The sequence below is a fragment of the Rhinopithecus bieti genome, unplaced genomic scaffold (genome assembly GCF_001698545.2).
Source record: "Rhinopithecus bieti isolate Rb0 unplaced genomic scaffold, ASM169854v2 scaffold_4654, whole genome shotgun sequence".
Taxonomy (NCBI): Eukaryota; Metazoa; Chordata; class Mammalia; order Primates; family Cercopithecidae; genus Rhinopithecus; species Rhinopithecus bieti.
The window spans coordinates 621,468-629,373 of record NW_016804499.1 but is presented as its reverse complement, the minus strand read 5'-3'; the positions used below and the strand labels follow the sequence as shown (position 1 = coordinate 629,373).

The following is a 7,906-nucleotide window of genomic DNA, read 5'->3' as shown; positions in this document are numbered from 1 at the left end:
TATGTGTGTGTGTGTGTATATATGTGTGTGTGTATATATGTGTGTGTGTGTGTATATATGTGTGTGTGTGTGTGTGTGTGTGTATATGTGTGTGTGTGTGTATAGTTGTTTGGTTTTCACGGGAAACAGACTGTGATATTTACATGCAGATAGCTGATTTAATGGGAAAGAACGCTACTCCCCACTAAGGCTGAGGAACAACACCTGTTGGAGGTGAGACGATTGGGTTGGGCCAGGAGGTATTAATATTTGAACCTCAATGGGCTGGCAACAGCGGCCTCAGCCAATTCTGCAAGGAGCTCTGGGAATGGGTTGACTCTTCATAGTTGTCCAGCCTTGAGATTATGTACCCAGGCCTCTAAATGTCCCCAGCCCCTGTCTAGTCATTGGAAAGGGGTTGCTTCTGGGCATGGAACAGGAGTTTGAGAAGTGAACAGAGTTGGTCTGGGACCTGTCTGCTGCTCTATAAAATAATCTTTGAAGACCGAGTGACTGAAATCACATTGACAAAATGAGACTTGAGGCAATTAGTGAGTAGTTGTTATGATACTTAAAATAGTTGATAAGGCTGAAGGTAGAGAGATGAGTTATAATTTGGACATGTCTCTTTTTTACTTTTCTGACAAAGCAATCCAGATTCTTTTGCTGGAAGGGAGATGTTTAAATGGCATAAGCCTTCTCCTTGATTGCCTGGGGCTGTGGTTGGGAAGCCCAAACAGGCAATGACGCGGATCAATTGCTGCATTGAAAAAAATTTTATTCAACATTAACTTCTTAGCAGGACTTTGGAAACTGGCCCAGTTCTCTACTGGCTTAGCAAATGCCTGGAAAATGGGACTTAAAAACAGTAACATAAATCAAAGGGTTAGGGCAAGGAGATGTGGATGTCTAGGAGGACAGCTACAGTTCTTGAAGATTAAGCTTTTCCTGTGCAGTTTGGTATCACAGCCTTACGAGCAATGCGTTTGGCAGGTCCTGCTTGAGAATAGGATAGAGAAATTAGGAAAGAAATGAAGAGTTCTAAAGGGAATATTTTTTAGATTTAAGAAGGTAAATAATTCAAAATAACAACTCTAAAAATTAAAAAATCTCAAATGTCTTACGTTCATCATTATGGAAATAGTGTTTATCTTCTATCCAAGCCATAATCACAGGATGTGATTAGAGATATTTGTGGCATATTTGAATAGTCTTGGGCCTCCAGGATGTTGAAGGTGGGAAAACTGTGTCATAGCTGGGATCATTGAGAGAAAAGAGGGTGTTCGGCCCGGACCCCTTTGAATATGAAATTCTGATGTGCACAAAAGAAAATAACCTTGTTTACATTGTGCTGCTCCAGAGAAAAGAACAGGAAGCAATGAGAAGACATAGGGAGAGAGATTTTGATTCAGTCTAAGAAAGCACCTTCTGACATTAGGGCCAGGGAGGCCTGGGGAAGTGGCTCCCCTCCCACTGGACATCCTCTCGCAGAGGGAGGTGACCGTCTGCAGGACCCTGAGGAGGCGTTTTCTAGACTGAACAAGACAGCAGGCCATATATCCGCTAAAGGCCTTCCTTATCCTGGGATTTTATTACTCTGGGTCCTCAGAGACAAATTTTTCATCCTGGCTCCTTTTTGTTTTCAGTCATCACACCACCGTGACCATGACTAGGTTGGCATGTAAAGGGGGCTCTCGTTAGACATGGCCTCTTCCCCCCGCAACTCTGATGTCGATGTAGCCCAGAGAAGGGGGCAAGGCCTTGTAGTAGAAAGAGTGTGGATTTGGGGCCGGGTGTGGTGGCTCAAGCCTGTAATCCCAGCACTTTGGGAGGCCAAGGTGGGTGGATCACAAGGTCAGGAGATCGAGACCATCCTGGCTAACACGGTGAAACCCCGTCTCTACTAAAAATATAAAAAAACTAGCCGGGCGTGGTGGCGGGCGCCTGTAGTCCCAGCTACTGGGGAGGCTGAGGCAGGAGAATGACGTGAACGCGGGAGGTGGAGTTTGCAGTGAGCCGAGATTGCGCCACTGCACTCCAGCCTGGGCGACAGAGCGAGACTCTGCCTCAAAAAAAAAAAAAGAGTGTGGATTTGGAATCGGGCAGTTTTACATTTAAATTCTAGCTGTCATGTTGCCTTGTAGAAGTCATGCCACTTTTCTAATTATTCGACTTCTCTGCATAATACTTAAGTTAACACTTGAGTAATGATACTTAAGTTAGGTGACAGGAACTATTTGAAAGTGCCTAGCTCCCAGCAGGTGTCCACAAACGCAAATTTCTCTTTCTCCAGAACTCTGCGTGTTTCCCTTCTGATTGCAGTTATTACGTGATCGCACATAATGTTCAACAACTCAGCTCCCTCTGGTACTGCCTTCTGCCAAAACTAGGTCTTAGAGATTCACTGTGGCTGAAAAAAGTCAGGAAGGAAAATGGAGAGGCCAAGAGGCAAAGCACAGCCTGGCCTGGTATTTCTCATCTTCTTCAGAACCCAGCACGTCACCTTGCCAGCTAAGTCGCCTCCTTTATATCTTACTTCTCTTTGTGACATCATCATTGTCCACATCATCTGGCCCCTGGTCCCATCTATCTCGGGCAGGTGACTGAAAAGTTGACCCAGTGTCCCTGGGAGATACTACCAGGCTTCCTCCAGGAAAGACAGGAGCCCAAATGACTGGAAGAGCCAAGAGCTGGATGGAGTACGGTGCAAGGAACAGGTGCAGGTTGAATATCCCCGTCACACTGTGAAGTCCCCTGTTATGGGACCTGTCGCCTCTCCCAGTACCCTGCACGTGCCTGGATGTTGGCGGGAGAGATGGATATGGAAATCTGTCGCTTTAGTAGAGTTTGGGAAATGCTCTTCTACAAATTTAAAAGAGATGATAAAAACTGGATATAACATTTTAAGAGAGAAAATTCTAAATACTTACAAGGAAATCAATACGGTTCCTCTGTGGTGATATTGTTGAAAATGCCAGAGACTCTTTTCATGGTTTACTCAGCTTTTGTTTGTATAAATCTGAGTCTATGACATGAGTCACTATGAGGGAGGACCCTTTCACTGGTTCTATGTGCTGATGTCCTGGATATCCCTGGGGCTGCTACTGATGGCTCCAACTGGCAAGCGTCTCTGCACAGCTGCCATGGGGAATGGAGCTGCTTCCATTATTTCTCACTTGTCTCTGTGACATCATCATTGTCTACATCATCTGCCTCTGGTCCCTCCTGCAGGCCTAGGCATCTTGGGCAGGTGGCTGAAAAGCGGAGCCAGTGCCCCCGGGAGATAGGGAAGTCCCTCCCCTTGAAGGGACCTAGGCTCTTTGTATCTTCTCCTGTAGTGCTGGGCCAATAACTGACTGCTTTATGGAAAAAAAAAATACAACAAACAAACAAACAAAAAAACCACCTTGCGTTCATGCCCCAAGACTGAGCAGACTCTGTGGTACGGTTTATTCCCCAGAGGCCCCATGGGATCAGGCTGAAGCCCGACTGCGTTGGAGACCACATCCTTTTTCACTTTTCTTTCCTCCCTTCCAGATATGGCTCCCACCAACCCCTACATGTTTCTTGTGAGTGCACTCCATTAATAAATGTCTTGCACAAACATCCCCTTCTCAGGTTCTGCTCCAGGGAGCTGTACCCAAGACACTACCAGCATCTGTCCCTCAATGACACACACCTGTCATCCCACACATCAAAAGGCATCCCATGTAATAGGATACAAGCACAACTGCAAACACACTCACTGCCCCCTGCCCCCCACAACGAGGAGACAAATGAAAAATCCATCACTCATCTAGAGAGACTTTTGGAGCCTGTTACCTCTGGGTGAGATTCATTTTCCCCTATTTCTGTTTCAATTTTTTACATTTTCAAAATGAGAAAAAAGGTGGGTGCAATGGCTCACACCTGTAATCCCAGCACTTTGAAAGGCTGAGGTGGGAGGATCACTTTAGGGCAGGAGTTTGAGACCAACCTGGGCAATATAGTGAGACCCCATCTTCACTAAAAATGAAAAAAATTAGCTGAGGATGGTGGTATGCACCTGTAGTCCCCAGTTACTCTGGAGGCTGAGGTGAGAGGATCTTTAAACTCAGGAATTTAAGGCTGTTATGAGCTGTGATTGTACCACTGCACTGCACTCTAGCCTGGGTGATAGAACGAGATCCTGTCTCAAAAAAAAAAAAAAATTAATAGGCCGGGCATGGTGTCTCATGCCTGTAATCTCAGCACTTTGGGAAGTCAAGGAGGGTGGATCACCCAAGGTCAGGAGTTCGAGACCAGCCTGGCCAACATGGTGAAACCCCCGTCTCTACTAAAAGTAGAAAAATTTGCTGTGCATGGTGGTGGGCGCCTGTAGTCCCAGCTACTCGGGAGGCTGAGGCAGGAGAATGCCTCGAACCCCGGAGGCAGAGGTTGTAGTGAGCCATCGTGCCATTGCACTCCAGCCTGGGCGACAAGTGAAACTCCATCTCGAAAAAAAAAAAAATCAATAAAGGAGGAAGGCTGAACAAATCACTAAGATCATGTTGCATGTTGGTTGAGACTGGAGGCTTCTACAGGGATGATGAAGTAAATGAAATGACTGACAATGCTCATAAATGTTAATTTGCTGATTAATCTATGTGATAACAAAGTAAATTACCTGGTCACCCAGAAGGACTGCCACAGACTCTGTCCTCCGCGAGAATTTTGCTTGGCCATTGTTCTTCCAGAGCATCTGGGGGGTTTTCTCTGTGGAGGTAGGACAGGGAGGTCTTAGTAACAATCAGCCATTACCAACATTGTTTATACTTATGCTTGAACATTTCAGGGGGCTGTTAGTTTAAGGGATTTTTCTTGCATGACCATTCTTGTAAAACTATGGTCAGCCATGTGCAGGTTTCATTTTTGAGAATTGTATTTGTCCGGAATAGTGTTGAAACATCTTTGTGAATCTCCTGGCTGGCTATACTTTCAGGGCTAAGCCATACCTGTGAGTCTTCTGATTTTTAGAGGAAATTCTGGGATTCCACCTTTTTTCATGACTTTTTTCCTTAATGACCTCAGAGCATGAGCACGATATTACAGATTGGAGTTTTGGCATGGATTTCAGGGTGCATTTCTTCCCAAATCTGCTTTGGAGTCTTGCCAAAATGTTGTATCACAGACAACCGAGTATTACAAGGGGAGGAATCATCACTTTTACTTGGTGGTGGAGAAGGTATATTCTGAAGGGTTGCTAACATTTCTGGCTCCTCCTATGTATCCTGAATCCAACTGCTGGTAATCTTCAGTTTTTCAATCAGTTCATAATCTCTCTCTCTCTCTCTGTCTCTCTCTGTCTCTCTCTCTCTGTCTCTCTCTCTCTCTCTCTCTCTCTCTCTCTCACACACACACACACACACACACACACACACACACACACACACACCCATGGTGGCCACCACAGTTTGGCCAAACTAATAGTGGATGCTGTGCTGTGCTCTGGCCCTCTGCGTCAGTGGGCTATCCTCTATTCTCTCTTCTGTTGACTTCCACTGAGCAGCGTTGGCTGAGGCTTGCCACTTCTCTGACCTTTACTGAAGGCCATAAGGAATCAATAACTCAATCTGATATTCTGACATTTAAAATGATGAATTCCTCTAAAGTCTAGCTATCTGATGAAGTAAAACATCTGATTCCCAAGAAACAAGACATACTGCTATCGTTAAACGTGCATTGCGGCTCTCTACCCCAGGACAAGAACTTCTTGCTGGTCCCGATCCACTCTGACACTTTTTCTCTGCAACCCCAGTTTGAATACCAATTTTATATTAATTTTAGTGGTTTGACAGCAAGTGATAGAGATCCTCGCAACCTAGTAGAAGTCCTCAAAATCTACAGAAGAGTAAAAGAGAATACAGTAGGATCTCCTGGAATTCTAGGGTAAGAGTAAACTTAAGCCTCTGTTCCATTTTGTGCTGCTGGGAAACCAACAACTCCAAAATGTAGTGGCATAGAACAACCATTTTATATTCTTCTGAATACTGTGGATGAGGAACTCTGACAGGACATGACAGGGATGGCATGCGTTGCACGTGCTCCACAGTGTCTGGGCCTGGAGGATTCAGAGCCTGGGGACATGCAGGCACCTGGGAACTAGAGTCCTGGAGATGTTATCATCTGTGTGTGTGGTGGCTGATGCTGGTTGTCAGCAGACACTCATTTGGGGCTGTCACTGGAACATCTACGTGACCTCTCCATGTGACCTGGGCCTCCTCACAACATGGTGGTCTTAGGATGGTCAGACTCTTTACACAGTGGCACAGAATCCAAAGGCGAATGCCTCAGCTTGGAAGGCAGAAGCCGACTTGCCTTTTGTGACCTAGCTTTGGAAATCACACAGCACTAATTCTGCTGCATTCTCTTGGTTACAAGCAAGTCACAAGCCCAACCAGATTCAAAAGGAGGTGAACTGGACTTGACCTCTTAATGGGAAAATGAATGGCAAGGTCTTAGAAGAGCATAGGGAATGGGAGATGATTCTGTTTTAGCCATCTTTGGAAAACACGATCTAGAGCCTCTCCATGATACGAAAATCAGTATTTGCAAAACTGTCAGGTATACGAACAGTTTCTTTACACCTATTTCATACTGCTTTCCATTTTATTATGAGTTGCTTTTCAGTTCGCCTGTGGGATAGGGGAGAAGAAGAGGTTATTCCATGACCTTCAATATTATGCTTTTAAAATTGGGTCAGCAATCCCTCATAAGTTTTTTTTTTTTTTTTGGAATTAGTGAGATACTCTAGATAAAAGAGTTACACACTAAATTAAGGTTGTATAGCTCCATTTACAAACTACCAAAAATGATAATCTGAGTTTTCCAGATGGGATCCGGTGCCCCCCCCCCGGTTCAGACAGCTGGGCTGGGATAAGGGTCATGGGTCCAAGCACAACCTCAGGGGCTCTCTTTAAACCAGGCGGACACTAGGGCCTGTCACATTTCCGTTTGCATCATTTTGCTTCCCCCAGCTTATTTTAAAACTCTGTGTTGTCAGATGCAGAATTTCTATTCTCCCATTAAAAGTATGCACCATCTTAGAATTCCCCAAGTGCCCTTTGCAATTAGCAAAGCCTGTGTAAATAGTTAATGAAACTCATCAGACTCACAATAGAGATGGCAATGTTGCTTTGGCACAGTACTTTGTGGGTATCAATTTATTGTGCTTTCGCATACCATTTTTGTTTGAGGCAGGCCTAGGATAAATCTTGAGGTTGGCAAACTTGCCTCAGTTTTCTTTGCATGACTACTTCCAGTATCCATGCCAAACATGGTGTGTGTAAGTGTGCGTACACACACACGCATACTCCTAGGGATTCAGTGCCCAGGATCTTAGACTTCATCCTTTCCTGACAGTCAGAATGGCCGTGTCTAATGGCCGTGTCTTGGCCTGCTCTACCTGGGCAGTGTTCATCATCTCTTGAACTTGCTTTGACAAACTAATTCTAATGTGGTTCCAAGTAGGCTGTAACATCAAAATGAACGTCAGAAACATTCTATTGGTGATACCTATGATAGGGTAGAATACAAATTCTTAAGGGGGGAGAGACTTTAGTTTTTTTTAATCAATTGCTGTATCCACAGCATCTAGAACAGTGCCCAGCATATAGTGGCTACTCAGTGAGTACTTGTCCCATGTGAGATGCACAGGTTCATGTGCCATCCCCTCAAAGGGAGATTTGCAGTTTTGTGCTCAGGGCTTAAAAACTTAAAAGCATGAAAGACTGACAGTCATAAGCTTTAAGGTAGAGATATTTCTGGGGGAGATGTAAGCCCACAATGTCCCTTAAATAACAATTAGGGAGCTACTTTCACCCATTAATGCTTTTGCACATGCCAAACCCCCTTTCTCCATTTGTATTCTTGGTTACTATCTGCTCAAATTCAGCAAGAGAAGGTGGGT

At 44.8% G+C, this 7,906-nt stretch overlaps 2 long non-coding RNA genes across 2 annotated transcripts in view; both read right to left on the bottom strand.

The window, feature by feature from the left end:
• LOC108527483 (uncharacterized) overlaps window positions 1-5,043 on the bottom strand; it is a 20,787-nt gene extending 15,744 nt beyond the window's left edge. The window contains exons 1-2 of the long non-coding RNA XR_001884819.1: window positions 4,953-5,043; window positions 4,625-4,713 (exon numbers count right to left, since the gene is read on the bottom strand). This is a non-coding gene — a long non-coding RNA (uncharacterized LOC108527483). The remainder of the gene's footprint in view (window positions 1-4,624; window positions 4,714-4,952) is intronic.
• Window positions 777-3,443, bottom strand: LOC108527482 (uncharacterized). The gene is made up of 3 exons (XR_001884817.1): window positions 2,910-3,443; window positions 1,104-1,291; window positions 777-975 (listed from the first exon to the last, which is right to left on the bottom strand). It is a non-coding gene; the product is annotated as an uncharacterized LOC108527482 (long non-coding RNA).
• Window positions 5,044-7,906: the final 2,863 nt, after the last annotated feature.